Source organism: Castor canadensis, chromosome 1 (assembly GCF_047511655.1).
Source record: "Castor canadensis chromosome 1, mCasCan1.hap1v2, whole genome shotgun sequence".
NCBI lineage: Eukaryota > Metazoa > Chordata > Mammalia > Rodentia > Castoridae > Castor > Castor canadensis.
In genome coordinates, this window is record NC_133386.1 from 114,624,092 (window position 1) to 114,646,541 (window position 22,450).

Genomic DNA, 22,450 nt, shown 5'->3' on the forward strand with positions numbered 1-22,450 from the left:
AAACTATTTTGCCCTTATCTCTAATTTTGTTGTAGAGAGAGTATAAGCAATAATAGGAAGGAACAAGGGGTTTTGCTGGTTGAGATAAGGATAGCTATACAGGGCATTGACTCACATTGATTTCCTGTGCGTGGGTGTTACCTTCTAGGTTAATTCTTTTTAATCTAACCTTTTCTCTAGTTCCTGGTCTCCTTTTCCTATTGGCCTCAGTTGCTTTAAGGTATCTGCTTTAGTTTCTCTGCATTAAGGGCAACAAATGCTAGCTAGTTTTTTAGGTGTCTTACCTATCCTCACCCCTCCCTTGTGTGCTCTCGCTTTTATCATGTGCTCATAGTTCAATCCCCTTGTTGTGTTTGCCCTTGATCTAATGTCCACATATGAGGGAGAACATACAATTTTTGGTCTTTTGAGCCAGGCTAACCTCACTCAGAATGATGTTCTCCAATTCCATCCATTTACCAGCGAATGATAACATTTTGTTCTTCTTCATGGCTGCATAAAATTCCATTGTGTATAGATACCACATTTTCTTAATCCATTCGTCAGTGGTGGGGCATCTTGGCTGTTTCCATTACTTGGCTATTGTGAATAGTGCCGCAATAAACATGGATGTGCAGGTGCCTCTGGAGTAACAGTTTTTTGGCCTAGCAACATTTGTTGAAGAGACTGTCTTTTTTCCTTTGTATGTTTGGGTACCTTTGTCAAAAGTCTGGTGGAGGTAGCTGCATGTATTCATATCTAGTCTTCCGTTCTGTTCCAGTAGTCTTCCTGTCTGTTTTTGTGACAGTACCATGTGTTTTTATTGCTATGGCTCTGTAGTATAGTTTGAAGTAAAGTATTGTGATACTTCCAGTGTTGCTGTTTTCGCTCAGTATTGCCTTGGCTATTCGCAGTCTTTTTTGCTTCCATATGAGCTTTAGGGTTGACTTTTCAATCTCTGTGATGAATGTCTTTGAAATTTTGATGAGTATTGCATTGAACATGTAGACTGCTTTTGGTGATACAGCCATTTTTATAATATTGATTCTGCTAACCCATGAGCATAGGAGAACTTTCCAACTACTGTAGTCTTCTTTGATTTCTTTCTACAATGGTTTTCATTGTAGAGGTCTTCCACTTACTTTGTGAATTTTATTCCTAGGTTTTTTTTTTTCTTAAGGCTATTGTAAATGGAATCATTTTCCAATATTCTTTCCTATATTCTTTCAGTAGAAAGGCTACTGATTTTTTAAAATTGATTTTGTATCCTGCTATTTTGTTGATGGTGCTTATGATATGTAGGAGTTTTTTGTGTATTGTAGTTATAAGATCATGTCATCTGCAAATAGGGATAGTCTGGCTTCTTCCTTTCCTATTTGCATTCCTTTTATTTCTTCTTCCTATCTTTTTACTCTGACTAAGAACTCCAAGACAGTGTTGAATAAGAGTGGAGAGACTAGACACCCTTGTCTCCTTCCTGACTTTAGAGGAAATTGTTTCAGTTTTTCCCATTTACTATAATGTTGGCTATAGGCTCATTGTATTGTGTTGAGGTACATTCCTTCTATTACTCGTTTCATCACAGATTTTTTCATGAAAGAATATTGAATTTTGTTGAAGACTTTTTCTGCATCTATTGAGATAGTCATGTGGTTTTTGTCTTTGCTTCTGTTAATACGCTGTATTACATTTAATGATTTGTATATATTGGGCCATCCCTGCATCCCTAAAATGAAACTGACTTATGGTCCATAATCTTTTTGATATGTTGTTGAATTTGGTTTGCCAGTGTTTTGAGAGTTTTTGCATCTAAGTTCATTAAAGAGATTGGCCTATAATTCTGTCTTGTGTGTGTGTGTGTGTGTGTGTGTGTGTGTGTGTGTGCTTCTCTGGTTTGGGGATGGGTATAATACTAGCTTCATAGAATTATTTTGGCAGTGTTTCTTCCCTTTCTATTTCATGGAAAAGTTTGAGGAGTATTGATATTAGTTCTTCTTTAAAGGTCTGGTAGAATTCATCAGTGAATCCAATGGGATCTGGACTTTTCTCTTTGGAGAGACTTTTAATTATTGCTTTAATCTCATTGCTTGTTATAGATCTGTTTAGGTGATTTTTATCCTCTTGATTCAATTTTGGTTGGTCACATGTGTCTAGAACTTTGTCCATTTTTCCTAGATTTTCCAATTTATTTGAATATAGGTTTTCAAAATAATCCCTGGGTTTCCTTGGTGTTTATTGTGGTTTCCTCTTTTTCTTTTCTAATTTTATTAATTTGGGTCTTTTTCCTCCTTATTTTAGTCAGGTTTGCCAGGAGTTCATCAATCTTACTTATCTTCTCAAAGAACTAACTTTTTGTTTTGTTGATTATTTGTATTTTTTTTTTGTTCTCTCTTTCCTTGATTTGGTCCTTATTTTTATTATCTCTCTCTCCTGCTAGTTTTGGGTTTACCTTGTTCTTGTCTATGTGGAAGTCAGAGATGCAGCATTAGGTAATTTATTTGAGATCTTTCTATGTTTTTAACATACACATTCATGGCTATAACCTCTCCTTTAGCACCCATAGGTTCTGATAGGTTGTGCATTTCTTTTCCATTAAATTTCAAAAACTTTTCATGTCCTTCTTTATTTCTTCTTCTTCCTTCTTATTTTTCCCTTATCATGGAGCAACATGTTGTTCAGTCTCTCAGTGTTTGAATATTTTCTGCTGTTTCTTTTGCTATTGAGTTCTAGTTTTATTCTGTTGTAGCCAGACAGTATGCAGGGGTTTGTTTCAATTTTCTTATATTCTTTAAGACTTGCTTTGTGACCTAAAATATGATCTATTTTGGAGAAGGTTTCATTGGCTGCTGAAAAGAATGTATATTGTGCTGTTTCAGAATGGAATACTCTGTAGGCTTCTGTCAGGTCCTTTTGATTTATGGTATCATTTAATTTTAAAGTTTCTTTGTTGATTCAATGACCTATCTATTGGTAATAGTGGAGTATTGACGTCTCCCACTATCACTGTTTTGGTGTCTAATCTTTTCATTTATCTGGGTTTTTTTTAATAATTGCGTTGCTTTCATTTGCTATTTCTTGAGATCCTTTTTGAATTCATTTAGTAGTTTCTGTGTCTTCTCAATATTTTTATCTGTATTCTCTTGGGATTCATTGAGTTGTTTTTGAAGGTTGTCTTTAAGCCCCTTAAACATTCTTGTTATTATTCTTCTGACCTCAGTGTCTCAAGATTTATCCCCTTAACTAGCCACTAAATCCTCTAATATATGATTATTAACCTTTTGAGGAGTCATGTTTCCCTGCCTTCTCTTATTCACCATTTTTTTAATTTGAGATTTACTCATGTGTTGTTGATTAATTGTTTGGGGGGATTGAATCACCTGTTATCTTTTCCTTGACTTATTTTCTGTATTGTGGCTAGCTTAGTTGTGAGCTAGGTTGTTGTAACATTTCTATTCACTGACCTGGAGGTATAACTTAGCAGTAACAATTTCACAAAGTCAATGCTAAACCAGTTATTTTGCATAGTATTATCTGTAAACAATGGTGTTGGGGAAATAGCAGTTATTTGCATAGAGATTAAAACTAAGGTAATAAAATTGATGGGCATAAAAGAGAAGACGGGGACACCCAGGTAGGGGGATAGGAAAGGGGAAAAAGAGGTATGATGTGGGGACTATAGGACAATAAGACCCTAATGTGTGTGAAGTTATAGTTCAGTCATTGTGGAGGAGGGTGCTATTGTCAGGGATTGCAGAAGAATAGGAAGGATGTGAGTAAGGTGTGAAGTTGATATAATGGACTACTCAATGAGTGGTTAGTGTGTGAAGGAGATAGGGACAGTGGAGGGAGAAGGAAGGGGAGGAGAGAAAGATAAGGAGAGGGACAGAAGAAAATAAAAAGTAGATGAAAAAAGTCAGAAGAGCTAAAAGAAAATGGAACAAAAGAGGGATAAACAAACTAAAATTTCAACAAAACGGAAAAAGAGATCATATATGTTTGTGTGTATGTATGTGTACATATATGTATGCACACAGTACAAATAATTTCTTCCTTGTTGTGGTATACTTGGCACTTCCCTCTGATTTCTAATCCAGGTGCTGTTCTTTCTGACAGCACCTCTGGGTCTCTACCTCTCCTTAAGATCGATATGCTGGGTTTAGGTAGCAATCTGTGGTGACCCTCTCTACAGGACAGGTTAGGGAGCATTATGAGTGGTCTAAAATAGTTTAAATAATATTGGAATTAGAAATTCTCTAAAGTTTAGAAAGAACTTAGCTGCAAAATAATCTAGGCCTGAAAAATCTTTAGTTGGGTACTAGTATATTCAAATTTCTTCTTAGATCATTTTGTTAATTTGTATTTTCCTAGGAAAGCTACCCATTTTAATTTGTTTCCTTGTTACCAAAGTTGGTTGGTTATATCCTGCAGTTTTTTCATTTCTTCTATATTCCATTTTGTTGTTACTGTTGGTGGTTTTGTTTGCTTATTTGCTTGAGATGGGTTCACCATGTGGGCTCAGCCTAACCTGGAACCTTGGGATTTTCCTGCCTCAGCCTCCTGAGTGCTGGGATTACAAGCACACAATCTTATCACCAGCCTTTATTCTGTTTTTATGTCTCCTTTCTTATTCCTAATCTTGTATAGTTGAACACATTCCTTCTCTTTTTTTCCTTAATTCTGGCTCCCAAGAGGTTTGTTCATTTTATAAGTATGTAAAAATACTGGTTGTTTGGTTTGTTGTTTTTTCATCCACTTCATTTACTTTTAGATTTTGTCAATTAATTTCTTTTTCCTGTTGTTTTATTTTGTTGTACTTTTTCTAATTTGTTAAAATGAAGAAAACTCACATCTGTTATGTATTAAAATCCTATAAGTAGAAAAATCCCATAATTGATAATCATTTTTAATTAATTGGGATGGATAAACACAAGTAAGTAGCACTTAAAAACTTTACCTCGGGATTAAGAAACAAAAGTATTTGCATCATGATTTTTTTTTTTTTGGTGGTACTGGAGTTCTAACTCAGGACCTCATGCTTCCTAGACAGGTGCTGTACCATTTGAGCCACTCTGCCAGCCCTGTTTTGATTGGGTATTTTTTGAAATAGGGTCTCACAAACTATTTCCCCGGGCTGGCTTCAAACCAATCCTCTTGATCTCTGCCTCCTAAGTAGCTAGGATTACACGTGTGAACCACCAGCACCCAGCTGCACCATTATTTTTAAACTTTATTTTTAAGCCTTCTAACATATGTGACACTTGGATAATATTAAAGTAATGATTCCTTTTTATTTTCTAGAAAAGGAAATTACTGATCTTAAGGTTGGTCATTTCATAATAAATAAACCTATAATTGACTGTGAAGCTCCCTGCTAATTTCCACACAGGAGAAGAAAATGCATCAGCGAGATGGGAAAGAGGGTCTGCACTCAGCTGCTAACAGTCGTATAAACTTGACTGTGCAGTTCTTGTTTAACTCTGGAGAAACTTCTGCTGAGTCAACCCAGTATCTAACTTTTTCTCGGTCTCAGTGAGATGCTTAGAATAGTAACAGAACTAGCAAGAGGCTACTAGCTTGGAAAGAGATGTCTTCCTTGTATTCATGTTGAAACCTACTGCATAGAAAAAAAGAGGGGTTTTCTTTTACTCTTCTCCCAGTTGCTAATGAAGAGCCAAGTTTATCATGACAGTTTTCTTTGATTCCACATTTACTTAGTCCTATAATAGCATTTATTAATTTTCATTTGATTTAAGAAAGTTTTGAAAAAATCAGATTTAATCAGAACTGAAAGTTTGTGGTAATTTTTAAGACTTGATTTGCTTTTTACTATCTATAAAATCAGCTAAATAAAATAGTAATATAAAAATTTAGTGCCCTCACAATGACTAAAACATTCATGTACAGACTTAAAACTAACATACTAACCATAAAAATGATTAAAGCATGTCTTTGTGTAGATATATTTTGTTAGCGTCATTTTATTGTTAAATGTACATAACAAAAAAGAGAAACTGTCCATGCAAAATGCTATTATTCAGATATTTCGGTAATTCAACTGGCCTCATCCTAGTCTTTCCAAGTAAATAAGTACCAGGATGTTTTTCCATTTCAAGAGCAAGGAAACAAACTAAAACTGTGGAACTCTAAAACTTTCAAAGAAACAAGAGTTGAGTAATAATAAAAGAAAGAACATCAGAGATACAGAGGTAGGGTTAGGTGAGTCAGTGGTAGAACACATATCTAGCAGGTGGGAGGGCCTCTGTTCATCCCCAAAACTAAAAAAGGAGAAATACAAAGGTGATGTAATTAATGTGTTTTTGTGATACCATGTACTGAGGGGTATATTTCTGAAATGACCACAAAGGCATTCAAGAGAAACATGAAACAAGAGCCCTCAAAAAAGTTGTTGCTAAGAAAAATGGAATTTTCTCTTCAATATAAAACAAATACATTACCCGTGTACTTTCATAACACTTACTTAATTATGGTATATTTAGAAAATGGTGGGGTTTTTTTAAATCATTACTGTCATTCTTAATTACTTCAAGTCAGTATTGAACCAAAAATAATCGTAGATAAAATCTAATTTTATAGAAAAAACTTGAATATAATTTTAACGGAACAGCAAGCCATTAAAATTATGTATTTTGACTAATAGATACCTTGTTCAGACATCTATCAAATCTTGAGTCTCATCCAGAGATGAGATTCCAGTTGATCTTTTAAACCAGATCTGCTGATGCGAAGTTTTTCCTTTTGGAGGGCAAAATTTTATGACTGTGCCTCCTTTATATTATTACAAGTCAATTCTAGTTTTAGAATAAGCAGTCCTCTCTCTTTTAAAGCAAAGGACTACAAATTGCTTTTTTAAAAATTTGTTCTGGTGCCTCTAAAGAGTAAACATTGAGAAATCTTAAAGGCAAGGCCTAACAAACAAATTCCTTCAAGGCCCTCCTTTTTCAAAGATCGCCTCTGTCGGTAGTGTGGAAGCCCATAGCTCCTCCTGGATCGTCTTGTGGAAAAGGTTGGCCTCCTGGAACATTTTCTTCCACTTGTTACCTGTTTATAAAACTTTCCTAAGGTATTAAGCAGTAAGAGAAAATGTCTTTAAGTCGATACCAATATGTGAATAATCGTCGATGTGTAACAGGCAGAACTTTAGAGAAGCTGGGACGACTCTGGATGTCATGTGAATCCTTAGGTCTAAGAACATCAGAAAGAAAAGTCTAAGCTGTAATTATTTATAGTCTGTGGACCTTGGGCCGTAGATGTTTGCAGCTTAAAAAAGATGCTCCACTTAAATTCAGCTTTTCATGCCAAAGTACTGTCCTTCTGAGTCAGAATTTAGTCAGCAGCAATGTAACTCATGTACATTCAAACCCTAGGACTAGGGCTGGTGGAGTAGCTCAAGTGGTAGAACACCTGCATAGCAAGCATAAAGCCCTGAGTTCAAACTCCAGTACCACAAAAAAAAAAAATCCTAGGACTTCATAGAACCATGGAAAGCATTTTCATGAGCTTTCATTGTCAGAATGTAGACTATGTGTGTGTGTTACTGGGATTTGAACTCAGGACTTGGCACTTGCTAAGCAGGTCCTCTACCACTTGAGCCACACTCCCATCCCTTTTTTTTGCTTTGGTTATTCTTCAGATAGGGTCTTCTTTTTGCCTGTGACTAATTCAGACTATAATCCCCCTTACCTATACCTCTAGTATAGCTGGGATTACAAGCACACACCACCACACCCAGCTAGTTCTTTTGAGATAGATTCTTGCTAACTTTTTGTTTAGGCTTTTTCTGCCTCTCAATTAGCTAGTATTACAGGCATGAGCCACTATACCCAACCTATACAATAAACTTTGTGAGAATTTAAACACTCCCTAGGAAACTTCTTATATCATTTAATTAAACAGCCTCAAAAATCTCTGTTCTTATTCTAAACCTGTCATTTTGTGACTTTAAAATGTTTCATTTTTCTTCTGAGGATGCATTAAAATTGGTCCCTTCCAGAGATAAAATTTTATTATGAAGTTATGTTGCTTAATGCTGTGTGGCACTGACCCAGTATCAACAGTAAGATCAATGGCAGAGAATGATCCAGAACTAGATCCTTATGTGTGCGGACTTAGCAATAAATCTTGCATGATCCAGCAATGCAGAACAGATGTTTTATGCAAATGTAATTGGAATAATTTATTATTTTAGTGTCTTCTCTTCATTTTATACCAAAGTTAATTCCAAATAAGTTACAGAATTAAATGTAAAATAGTGAAACCACAAAGTACATCGAAAAGAATTCAGTTCTTTTCGATGAATATTTAGCGGTTTTTACAATGAAAAGAAGACCAAAATATACAAGTAAAGGAGAAGCTGCAAAAAGACAGATGGACAGATTTCCCTAAATTAAAAAAACCTCTCTAGATGAAACACACCACACACTAAAATTAAAACTTAAAAATCACACAGAAAACATACTTTCAACCAACTGAAGAAACAATGGGTTTCTGTACCTAATGTTAAAAATCCTTTTGCAAATTTACTAAACACCAGTACTCTAATGGAAAAATGTGCAAAAGACAGAGTAAAAACTGCCAGAAAAATATGAAAATATACTCAACTTTATTGATAAATAAAAGTTAGTGGTTTATTTATCAAGTTGGCAAATTTAACAAAATAGTAATTCTAAGTTGTTGTGAGTGTGACAAAATATTTTATTGGTAGGAATTTAGGGAGAAAAGTTGACACTTTGTATCAAGGTCCTCAGAAACATCCATTTGAAAGAATGGCCAAGATTTGTGTGTAAGGAAATCAAAACAATGGTATTGCTAATTTTGAAAACAAACTAAATTCCCAAGAACAGAGCTATTGTTAAATTAATTTATACTTCATTTTTTTTTCCGTTTTTCTTTTATTATTCATATGTGCATACAAGGCTTGGTTCATTTCTCCCCCCTGCCCCCACCCCCTCCCTTACCACCCACTCCGCCTCCTCCTTCTCCCCCCCCAATACCCAGCAGAAACTATTTTATCCTTATTTCTAATTTTGTTGTAGAGAGAGTATAAGCAATAATAGGAAGGAACAAGGGTTTTTGCTGGTTGAGATAAGGATAGCTATACAGGGCATTGACTCACATTGATTTCCTGTGCGTGAGTGTTACCTTCTAGGTTAATTCCTTTTCTCTGGTACCTGTTCCCCTTTTCCTATTGGCCTCATTTGCTTTAAGGTATCTGCTTTAGTTTCTCTGCGTTAAGGGCAACAAATGCTAGCTAGTTTTTTAGGTGTCTTACCTATCCTCACCCCTTCCTTGTGTGCTCTCGCTTTTATCATGTGCTCATAGTCCAATCCCCTTGTTGTGTTTGCCCTTGATCTAATGTCCACATATGAGGGAGAACATAGATTTTTGGTCTTTTGGGCCAGGCTAACCTCACTCAGAATGATGTTCTCCAATTCCATGCATTTACCAGCGAATGATAACATTTCGTTCTTCTTCATGGCTGCATAAAATTCCATTGTGTATAGATACCACATTTTCTTAATTCATTCGTCAGTGGTGGGGCATCTTGGCTGTTTCCATAACTTGGCTATTGTGAATAGTGCCGCAATAAACATGGATGTGCAGGTGCCTCTGGAGTAACAGTCTTTTGGGTATATCCCCAAGAGTGGTATTGCTGGATCAAATGGTAGATTGATGTCCAGCTTTTTAAGTAGCCTCCAAATTTTTTTCCAGAGTGGTTGTACTAGTCTACATTCCCACCAACAGTGTAAGAGGGTTCCTTTTTCCCCTCATCCTTGCCAACACCTGTTGTTGGTGGTGTTGCTGATGATGGCTATTCTAACAGGGGTGAGGTGGAATCTTAGCGTGGTTTTAATTTGCATTTCCTTTATTGCTAGAGATGGTGAGCATTTTTTCATGTGTTTTCTGGCCATTTGAATTTCTTCTTTTGAGAAAGTTCTGTTTAGTTCACCTGCCCATTTCTTTATTGGTTCATTAGTTTTGGGAGAATTTAGTTTTTTAAGTTCCCTGTATATTCTTGTTATTAGTCCTTTGTTATTAGCACCTTTGTGCTTGGTAGGCAAGAGCTCTACATCTGGTGCCACCCATCCTTTTTTGTTTTAGTTATTTTTCAGATAGGGTCTCGCACTTTTTGCCTGGGCTGGTCTCAGACCTAGTCTTCCTACCATTGTTTCCACATAGCTGGGATTATAGACATGTACCTTGCCTAGCCTGGTTATAATTTTATACCTATCCATATTTCATGTTGGCATTTATATATTGGTTATGATTTCATAAGTACTTGTATTTTATAATACTGACATTTTCTTGATTGTATTTTCTATGAATGGAAAAAAGACTAGAAAGATATAAATATACATATTAATAGCACTTATCACTGAGTGGGAATAGTATGGAATTTTTTGTTCTTAATGTTCCATATTTTCTGTAATGGTATGAATTATTTTAATAAAAATATTGTTATAAAGTTGAGATATGTTATTTTCATTAATCCACACTAGAAGATACCTTACAGACACAAAAATTTTTTAATCTGTCCCATTTATTATACAGAACAATAATATGTTGTGTAACCTTTTTTGTATTGGTCATGGGCAGTGCTGTATACACACAGAAAATGTGCATCATATATAAGCGTTCATTTATTCAGTGATAATTCATTTTATTCTCTAGAGTATGGACTTCACTAACAGGGAACATTCAAGGCATACATCTATTAACAAATTGGAATATGAGAATGAAAGGCTCCAAAATGATCTTGCAAAATACATGTCAATGGAAAATCATCATGGTCTAATCAAAACACCTATGAAGAAACAGGAAGATATGCCTATCAAAACCAAATAAAAGTGGAAAAAAATGAAGATAGGTAAGATAGCTCCATTATACAGGGAAGAAGTTTAAAAACTTTAAATTGACATTTATTTTTAAGCAATTCAAATTATGACTACATATTTTACAGTTTTAAATTTATTTTATAGTGATAATGCAGTAGCCCAGGTACATGTTTTATAAGAAATTTGTGTTGTCAGTAGCTTTCAAGATGTTGCTACGTCTGAGGTGGGTGGAATGTTACATGGAACTTAGTTTGTTAGTCACCTCAGATCATTCTTGCAAGCTGATGTGGTATAGAGATAAACAATCTTACTTCTTATGCCCTAGTAACAGAGAAAATTATAATTTAATATGTTGGACATACTGTTCAAACAAATAGAAAGTATGGGAAGATGTCACTTCTGACTTATCCTCAATAATGTATATAGTATATATTGATCTTCTAGCCATGATAACAAACTTGTTGATCACTTCATAGGGAAGAAATGTATGGTTGTTAAAAAGAGGTTTTTTTCTGAGCATAGTTTATGAGAAATCAATGTCTATTGTCCATTTTGATCCCATGTTCTTTAAAATGTCTTAGTTCAAATTCTAAGTAAATATGTGAACCATAAAATAGGCTAATTGACTCAATTTTAATAAACGATTTATGGAGTCAGAACTGTCTCTACAGGCCTTTCACTATTAAACCAAACTTAGAAAACACTCAACAAAACAAACAAGTTTCTTTACCACAGATTTTCAGTCATTAGTAATTTATGTTGTGAGTTTGTATGTAGCACTTCCCCACTTACTCAATATCAGAGTTATTAACCTTCTTTTGTGCTCAGAAAAGGTGAATTAAAGAGCCCAGACCCAACTTCAATGCAAGTCTTCCTCAGAAACTCAAAATACTTAGCATGAGAAGCCTTACGTACTATTTTCATATAAAAGAATTCATATCTACAACCTTGGGAATTGGCTTAACCCTCATCACCCTCAATTTCCTATCTTAACAAATAAGGACAGTAATTATACGGAGCTTTGTCGGAGAAAATTCATGTAAAATAGATTATTATTGATACTATTCTAAAGTATGATTATAGCAATAACTCCTTAACAACTCATAGTACCTAAAATGTATATTTTGGTGAATGGACTAAAGGCTGAGTCTGACATTTCCTCAAGGATAGTCATGTGGGGGAAGGTGATACCTGGCTCATCTGGGTAACTAAGCATGCCTAGTTCTTCAGGATAAACCCAAAGTCCACAAGAAATACAGAAAAATGTCTGTTCCACATTCCTGTGGCTACAGATCTGCTCTCCTCTTTGACCATCTGAGTCCATATGTGTCAGAAGACAGATTCAAGTCTGCTACTTGAAACAACTATTCAAAGTGCTAAATTAATAACTCCTTTTCAGGTGCTAAGGAAGGGAAGAAGGTTGTGGGGAGAATGGAAGAGACGCTTGGGCCACAGCCCCAGACCAGTTCTCTGGCAAATGTGCTCATGTTGATTAGCCAACCCAACTGAAAACCTTTCCAAAGGAGTGTGATCTTGATATCAGTGTAAGAATATATGGTCTGACATAGAATAAACGCTTTGCAAAGTGTTCTCTACTTCCAGTTCTCATGGTTCCCATGTGAGAGGGAGGCAGTCAGTGCTGAACACACTGAGGGTACAGAACATTGCTTCCTGTAGCCTTGCGAAGGTAACTCAAAGTTAGATGACATAGCTAGCAGGTGATATTATTCAAGCAAAGACACAGTTACTCTGTCTTTTATTTTTTTAAGTAGTATTTTTCTTGTTTCAGTTGCCCCCTTTTTTCTCTTTGTCAGGCAGTACAGAATGTGTTAAAAGTGCCTAACAAACCAAGACAGTAGGAGACAGACAGCAGCATAAGTGGTAGAATGCACAGCAGGAGACCACCTTAATAAGCAGTTTAGATGGCTACTCCTGCTGCAGAGCTTGTGTCCTGCCAGCTTCATTTGTTGAAACCTTCATTAAATTTGTTTTAATGCCTCATCTGATTTCAGTGTTTGCCAGTGACCTGGTTTTTAAAAGAAACATCATTTCAGCTGTTCTGAATAAATTATTACCATGTAAAGCCCACTGCGGGAAGAGTTTTTGAGATGTAAGGCCACTATGGACCCTACGGTGGAGGACCATAAAGCAGACACCTCTTAATCTTAGCAAGTGAAAAATGAAATCTTTCTTTCCCTCTCCTCACAGCTCAGTGAAGTCAAATTGTAAAAGGCATAAATCAATCAGAAAATAAAAGTCATCTTTCCATGTCAATAGCTAATGCAATAAAGTCTTATTAAAACTATTTTAAGGAAAAACCTTTTAGGCAAAAATGCACGAAATTTTAAAGTCTACAAATTCTTGTTTTTGCCTGAGAAAAATTTGTGTACCACATTATTTAAATAATCTTTTGTTCACTCTTAATTTTTATTGTTTTTCACTCCTGTGATAAGTTTTTAATGTTCACTCACATAAAATGTGAAGCATTTTAGAGTGTTCCAAAGCATTTATTTTCCAGTATACTGGAACTGCACTATGATAGGATGTTTCAAGTATTATTCTTAAAAGTTAGTTTTGAAGTTTCAGGATAATTTATAAGCTAATTTAGAGTAGTGGTATGTAAAACTACTAATGTACAACTAATTTTAATTTTTCTTATTTTGCAATAGAGTTGGTCTATATAACATTCATATTTAAATTTATAGTTTGAAAAGTTATATCATGATGTATTGGAGTAATCACAAACATTAATCATTAAAATTGCTTTGATGAAGCTAATAAATTAAAATTTTCCAATACTAAAAAGCCACAAAATCAGTAGGTTTATCGTAACCACTTGTAAGAGCCCTTGCAAAAGAATGAGTAGACTTTCAGGAAGTCAAAAGCATGCTGAGAAAATTCTGTGCTGTAGTATTGCCCAATAAGGAGCAAAACATAGCAGGCTGAGAGGTTGTAGGCTTGTGATGAGATATGTTCTGCGCTGAGGACATCATCCCATAGCCCAGGGGAAAGACACTGGGGCAAGAACACTGAACACTGCAGCACTGACTCCTGTCTCAGGTAGGCGGGTTCTGCTTCCCAGCAAAGCAAATCTAGCAAGGGCTTTGAAGTTGAAGTAGGACCTATGGAAAAGCTAACTGAATAGATAGCTTTTCAGTTAGGGGATATTAAACCCAGTGAAATAATTTTTAAGGTAGCTTTTAAACTGATATATGTAGCATTTTATGAAGATGGTTTTATGAAGTATTTGAATAGCTATATTCTAGGAAGAAGAATTTTTCAGGTATAAAGATGATTTGAAACAAAAGTAGTCTTTCCTTTCAATCTTGTTATTTTATTGATGTTATAATAAAAAGAATGTTCCTATATAAACTTTAGTAATTAACACCATAAAACTGTACACATCCATAGCAAAATGGATAATTGAGATAATTATTTAGATAATTTAGAACAAATAATACTTTGCCTGAATCACTCTATAATTGAGATTACAAAGAGATAACATATTTCTCGATTCACTTCTTTAATTATCTTGTTTTTCCCACTGTGCTCTGAAGTGTAGATAGTAGTCTCACTGAAATTAAAAGGTTCAGCTAGAGATTATATGCAGGTGTACTATTCAATTGTTATCATTCTATTTGAATTGTGATACATTTCATCTTACTGAAATAAAATTCAGTGTCATTTGCTGTTCTGTTTCCATGGTAATTATGGTTAGGAAGAAAGGGGAAAAGATTTTTTTCAAGACAGGTAAAAAATGGAACCATGTAGTACTTGTTTTTGTGTACTAATTTATGGATACCTCACTTAAATTTACTGCTATTTGTACGCACAGATTTGAAAGTGTTTGCATAATAAGAAACAAGTCTATATAGATTGGTTTTTGGGTAAAAACAGAGAAGTCTTCTGTGTATTTTTTTCAATGTGTCAAATTAAAATAGAAGACTTTGGAAATGTTGATACGTGTGGGAATCTAGATTATTAAAGAGATTTTAATGTTTTGTGGCCTTTGTTAATTTGATTAAATGTGAGCCCCACTTTCATAAAAGATACTTATTTAATCCCAAACAGCCCATGTTGTTAGGACTTCTTCCTAAAATTTTAGGGTAATTTGACTTGTTTCTTTGTTTTATTATGCATTTGTCTGGTCAGCAAATCAAAATTAAAAATTTCACTGATTGGCTTTTTTTAGTCTTACCTTCTACCCTGTTTTAACACAAACAATAAATTCCATACTATGCCTTTCATACTAATTGTAGAGTTTGAAGTCAAGAAAACAGGTTTGAGTCCAAAATCATCACTTCCTAGCAATTCTTGTTTAAAATGTAAATGATGGAATAAATAAGCTAACTTTTTAATATAACATCTACCTTGTTTGAGTTATTAATGAAGATCAAGTGAGCTGGAGGTGTGACTCAAGTAGTAGAGTAACTGCCTCGCAAGCTAGAAACCCTGAGTTCAAACCTCAGTACTGCAAAACAGTTTTTTAAAAAGATCAAATGTGACTCACACCTATAATCCTAGGTACTCGGGAAGCAGAGATCAGGAAGATAGGGAAGCCAGCCCAGGCAAATAGTTCAAGAGACCCTGTCTCTAAGAAACCTTTCACAAAAAAGGGCTGGTGGAGTGGCCCTGAGTTCAAACCCTAGTACTGCTAAAAAAAAAAAAATCAAATGAGTTTAGACATAACACCTAATCTTTATTCAGTGCTAAATATGTGCCAGACATTATGTTCTACGCATTTTTACATATGTAATTCATTCAACTCTCATAACAACCTCTTTCTTATAAGTGAAAAAATTAATGTCACAGGGGGATAAAATCAACTGCACACAACTTATTAGTGGAGGAACTTATGAAATGATGTAAATCAAAAGCACCCTATAAATTATTAATCCATATAAAAGTTATTATAGGAAGAACTGTTTCAGCATCAAAAAGTATAATTCTGTTAAGAAAGCCAGTGAAGTACAATGGGGAACAACAACAACAAAAGTATCTGTTTAGAACTGTCAGTTCCAGTGGTCTTAACTGTTTTGAGATTTCTCTGAAATTTACTGCAGGTATTTAAAGACCAAGAGATACAAAATTAAAACAGAAGGGGGAGCAATCAAGTGCAATAAGGATAAGCAGAATATCTTTAAAAATTACCAGGTTGACTGCATCCTTTGCCATTCTAAGTCTTTTAAGTGAAGCAGAAATTACTCAGGAAGGTCATTTTCAAAGAAACACCCAGATAACAAGCCCGATGTTTTGCTGTGTTTCATCCTCCTTAGACTTCAAAAAAATTAAAAACCTCAGCTAATAAACAAACATGTGTCCTTGGTAGCAACAGTGACAACAATTCCTCTCTTTTAGACTTAGCCAAGATTGCGAGCCAAATAGCAGTGCAACTCCTCCATTGTCACCTTTGATATTTCAAACCAAAGAAATGGCAAGTCCTCTATTGCTGCTGATGAAGTATTTCCTCCGGTGAGTTGCTGTGCTGTATTTTCCCTTTTAGCATTGATTACTTTTACACTGACACCAACATAATGATGTACATAGTAGTTTAAAAATGTTATTTCTTGCCAGGCACCAGTGACTCATGCCCATAATCCTAGCTACGTAGGAGGCTGAAATCAGGATGATTTCTGTTTGAGACCAGCCCGGGCAAATAGTTCACAAGAACCCCGCATCCAAAATAACCAGAGCACAATGAACTGGAGGTGTGGCTTAAGCCGTAGGGCACCCACTTTAGCCCTGAGTTCAAACCCCAGTCCCAGTAAAAAAAAATGTTAATTTCTTGGCCAGATTCGGTGGTTCATCCCTACTCAAGACCAGTCTAGGCAAAAAATTAGTGAGACTCCATCTTAACCAATAAACTGACCATGGTGGCATGCCCCTGTCATCCCAGCTGTGGCCATAGGTAGGAAGATCTAAGTCTGAGGCTAGCCCAAGGGCAAAAACTTGAAAAATAACCAATACAAAACACGGCTAAGCATGGCTCAAGTGATAGAGGGCCTGCCTAGCAAGTATAAGACCCTGAGTTCAAACCCTAGTACTACCAAAAGTCACTTCTTGAGTAGGATTCTAAGATGGGTCTGTGAATCATTTGGCCATATCTGTCTATAAGATGAAAAGAAACATAACATTTTCTGAAGTATTTCAGCCAGTGGTTATTAATCTCCAGTGCAGGACAGAATCATTGGTGATGCTTTTTAAAAATGCAGTGTTCGAAACACGCCTGCATTTTAAGGAGCTGCAAATAGCTTTTTGTTTCTGCTTAAAAGTACCTTTTTATTGACTTGGACTTACATACAGAAGTGTGCAGATCATAAACAAGCAGCTTGATGAGTCATCACAAAGGAAACACATCAGTGCAGCTACCACTGGGTAATGTAGAGGACATGACCAGCACTCTCAAGCCCCACTCAGCCCCTTCCTGTCAAGACTGAACGTCATCAGTCAGTTGCCTTACACACTGCAAATGCTGCATGTATGCTTTTGTGTCTGACTTCTGTTACTTAACACTGTTTCCGAGATTCATCATCACCTGTGATGTTTTATATTTCCATTATAGTTGGCTGTAGTTTATTGGGTTTTGAGTCTCTTTAGTATTCCATTGTACACAAATAGTTCACACAAAGGTACTATAATTTATTCATTCTGCTTTTGACGGACTTTTAAGTTATTTCTAGTTTGGGCTCTGTTACAAGTAATACTTCTAAAAATATTCTCATACATGTCATTTGGTACACGTGTACACATTTCTATTGAGCATATATCTAAGAGTGGAATCACTAGGTCATATGATATGTATCTCAGCTTTAAGAGGTATGGCCAGACAGTTTTCCTATTTGAGCCAGTGAATACACTAGCAAGTAGCATACAGGAGTTTTCCTGTATTTTTCTAAAGCTTCTTGTTACTGATCTTTTTTATTTTAGCCATTATGATCAGTGCATAATAAGATCCTATTGTGGTTTAATTCATATTTCTCTAGTGACTAATGAGGCTGAGCACATTTCCATATTATGTTTATTGGCCATTTTGATAGCCTTCTTTGTAATATGTCTGTTCAATCTCCTTGTCTAATTTTCTATTGGATTATTCTATTCTTATTGATTTGGATCTTTACAAGATTTCTGTCAAGCAGTTGAAAAAACAGTGATAAGCTGTGAACTACTCTGTTAGTCTAACATCAGATGGTCTTAGGATTTTAGGATCATTAGTCAACTATAAAGTGGATTCCTTTGCTATTTAGCAGGATCCCTCTGAGCCTTCACATGGTGACCTCTTTGTGAGCCGAGTCTCTCTGTGAGCCCTCACACGATGGTGCCGGCCAAGACCCTACATGCAGAAAAAGCCAGTCCATAGAATGTAGGTCACTTCTGATGAAGGTACATTGTTGCCCTTTCCAGGGTGTGAGGGACCTGATGGAGTTGAGCTGCCATTGGGAGGCTGTTTGGTATCCTTGAGAGGTGGTGCATCTCAGTAGCTCAGCTGTGTTTTCTATTGTAAGCAGCCCAGACTTTGGACAGCAACAAAAATTAGATTACTTTTGGTGAAAAGGAAACCCTGCTGTTGTGTTCCATGCATAGTTTCCACGAGGGGGCAAGAACAGAAGCTGTACCAAGTTATCCTGTTGACTTGATAGATGCTCTGTCTCAACCAGTACTCAACAGCATGGCAAGAACTATTTTGCAAATATTGTTCAGGTTTCAGCTGCAGGCAGCATTGCCTTGCTCTAGATCTTAAGCATTCATGATACAACTTACCCACTGGAAAGTACAGCATTCCACAAGGCATTTGTCCCTAGTAAAGATTCTTCTAGTATGGGATCTACCACATCATTTGACCCAAATAGCAAGATTACTAAAATCTATCCTGACCCCACTGTGGAGCCCTTTCTTGTTCTAGGATTGCTTAAAAAAAACCTGAATTATATTACTCTAACCAAGGGTAGAATATTTTCAAAGTTCATTCACTTGTCTTTACTTAGATGTCCTGACATGGCCTAAAAACAAGGGGTCATACCCTGAAATCTTTTGTGGCATTTATCTTTCACGCTCTGGAGCTTTTGACATATTTGCCACTTCTTGCTCATGGGGCCTCATCCATATGATGTTAGTGTCAGTATGACGGAATATCCAAGGGTCCAGGTGCCTCCAGAGTTGGTTCTGACAACATCATTAACATCAGGTTGGGCAAGACCATGGTGTGTGCTGTTGTCCACTCCATGTGAATGCTGACTACTTCTGACCATCTGTGTATTGGTTACTAGAAAGAATGCATTTTCTAGAGTTACAGCTGTATCCCACGTACCCAGGCTGGGAAATTCTACTCCAGTGACTATGCTGAACCTGACACAGCAGCCACAGTTGGGACTACCACTTGGATGAATGTGCAGGACTCCATTATCAGTGCCATGGTCTCTAATTTTGGCAGGGGCCACACTGTGAACTAAATCCCCTTATGACAAGGTTCACCTCTCTACAAAGGTGACCATAAAGCCTAACAAAATAAAAAATTAAAGGGGAGTCAAGAGATCACAGAACTGGAAAGTTACAGCACAAATTTCCCCAACTTTAAAAAATAATAATTTTTAAATGAAGGATTATAAGGTGATCAAATACTGTCCTTTATTACATAGTCACAGATTTTTCTTTTTTCTTTTCATGGAGTGGCAGGGATAAGCTGAGTGCTGTGTGCCTGCTTGGAACTTCATACCAGGACTTCCTTTCCCCTCCTTATTTTTGGATGGCAATCCCATAAAAACAGGTCTCAGACAGTTAAATTGCACATCACCAGTATGGGTGGAATTGTCACTCAGATATTGTCAACTCTAATAGACAAATAAGATATATCCCAATGTTGCAGCCCTTCCTACAACAGAGCCACTTTTACACCTGAATTATGTTATGCAGCCCGCCTTCCTTAATGGATAACTCCAAGTATAAAACCCCCTCATTAAGCCAATCCACATGAACCACCTTTACCCAATCCATCTATAATCTTTACTTTAGCTTTTTGCAGTTACCTATTTTCAGATGAGAATCAGAGGCTTTTCAAGTTAGTAGGGCATGTTTTAAGCAGGTTCCCTGGTGATTATTTTGCCCCTGCATTTGTAGTTGGCCACTACCATATTCATTTCTGGAGCTTTTTAATGTACTGGTGCTGTGATGTCTCTCTTAGCTCCTTGAGGATTTCATTAGCAGTGACATTACACTGATAAGAGCTCAGCTGAAGACATTATTATCATTAACAGCTGCAGAGTTGACAACGTCAGGGATGAAGGCCGCCTGGGAACACAAAGAGTTTTAGAGGCTCTGTAGTAATCTCACTGTTTTGTTGTTTTTCATTCTCTCCTCAGTCTCCCCCAGATATGTCCTTCCCAGCTTCGATGGCTGCACAACATTTCCTTCTGAAAGAAGAGAAGCGAGCAAAAGAACTTGAAAGACTTCTAAATACACATATTGATGAACTGCAAAGACATACAGAATTTACTCTTAATAAATACACCAAACTAAAACAAAATAGACATATATGAGCTTTTAACATTTTTTGTTTGCTTCCCCCACCCAAAGATAAAAAGCTCTGGCAAAATATTTACAAAGCTGATTCATGAAACTGAAAAATTTTGTTCTCTTTTCTTGAGTAATTTCTGTAAGGCAGCTAGAAAATAGTAAGTATTTTGTTTGATAAAGCCGTTTGAATTTCTGCATTCACATGCTAAGTTCTGCTGTAGAGTTATTATAAAATAAACATGACTATTCCAAAAAAGACTTTTTTCTTCCAGTCCAATGAAGAACAGTTTGAATTAAAAATGCAGGGTTTTTTTCCACTCAAATCATTTAGAAACCCATTTCCTCTGCAGCAACTCAAGATGAGGATAAGGGAAGTGCTGTGCCCAGAATACAAGGGAACCAAGTACAGCTCAGTTGTATTAGGTGTGAAACTCAAGGACTTTTTTAATGAAAAAATTTAAATATTTTGAACTATGTAACCATACTAGGAGTTCATTTAGGAAAAAGACATAGGTTTACTTTTACATGCACTTGCAATGTCTGTTTTAATTTCTGAAAGGTGTGGAATGCACAATGTACACACTTAAGATACACGTGTCAGACATTGATGTTTCCGTGTTAGTGCTAATCGCGTTATGGATGTGAACAAGTTAAAATAAATATAAACCATTACTGTTGCTAATTCTCTTTTGTAATCACCTCTGTTTTTAATACAATGAAAAAATGCAAAGTTCAATGGACTCAAAATATAAATGTTGTTTGTATAGAACAGTAACAGGATGGCATAGTGAACAATAAAATTAAAGTTACAAATATACAAGAATGATATTCAATATTCTATTCTTTCTTTGAAAATGGTATATATAGCCAACTATATGGAGATTGTGAAAATTCAAGGTAAATCTTACAGCTTTCATCATTTTCTTTCTTTAAAAAAAAAAAAAACAATCTCAACATACTGAAAGAGTTAAAATGCCTTCAGATAAAAAGCATCATTTTCATGTTAAAAATAAGAGTATTATTCACTTTAGGTGACACAGGCATGTGTATTTATAGCTCTTGATGTTTGCAAAGGTCTTCTTAATTTAGGTTCCTATAACAAAAATATCATGAACGCTGTGGCTTGAACAACAGACATTCATTTCTCACACTTCTGGAGGAAGGGAAGTCTAAGATCAAGGTACCAGCTGAGCTGGTGTCTAGTGAGGCCCAGTTCCTGGCTGGAGAAACACACTTTCTTACTGTATTCCCACATGATGGTGAGAAAAAAGTTATCTCTACTATAAGGACACTAATCCATTACATTTATGGGGGCTCCCCCCAATGACCTACTTAATTCCTAAAGATCTGACATCTTAATGCCATCCCCTGAGGGTTGTGATTTTGAGAGGACACAAACACTTATCCCATAAAATCTAACATAGCATTATTCTTTTAAACTAAAACAAACCTGTGAAGTCAGTAAGGCCAGTATCCTTGATCTGGGAACCAGGGCGGTTAATATTCAGAGTCATGGCAAGCAAGACAGTCAGAAAGGATACCCTGCTTTCTGATTCCTGGCCCTAGTTCTTATTACTTCCCAGTGTCACTTTTTATAAGTAAGCAGATGGTGAACAGACACCAAGCATGGCTTTGAGTGAACCCACAAAGCCCCACGTGAAGAAAAGCTTTGAGTGAACCCACAAAGCCCCACGTGAAGAAAATAATGGGATTAATGTCACTTATAAGTTATTTACTAATATTTAGCCTGCACATGAAGAAAATGAAATATTTTTTCAGTGTTATCTTTAGAAGGTGGGAAGAAAAGGTACATTTAGGAAAAGGGCTGTCCATAAATTCTTTTCATGTCCCTTCTTTCTTTTTTTTTTGGTGGTACTGGGGTCTGGGGTTTGAACTCAGGGCCTCATGCTTGCTAGGCAGGTGCTCTACAACTTGAACCACTCTTAATAGCCCTCTTTTTATGTCCCTATTGCAAATGGAAACAATGAAGAAATTTATGTGATATATAATGGATGAAAAATGTTTGCTGAAATAAAGATCTAGGCTACAGTTTAATTAGAACTTAGAAGAGACAAAAAAACATAGGTGTGGAGTGCATCTAGGACTAATAG

At 35.9% G+C, this 22,450-nt stretch overlaps 1 pseudogene; it reads left to right on the forward strand.

The window, feature by feature from the left end:
• The window catches only part of LOC109679540 (deuterosome assembly protein 1-like), a 67,735-nt pseudogene extending 46,570 nt beyond the window's left edge, over window positions 1-21,165 (forward strand).
• The last annotated feature ends 1,285 nt before the right edge of the window (window positions 21,166-22,450 follow it).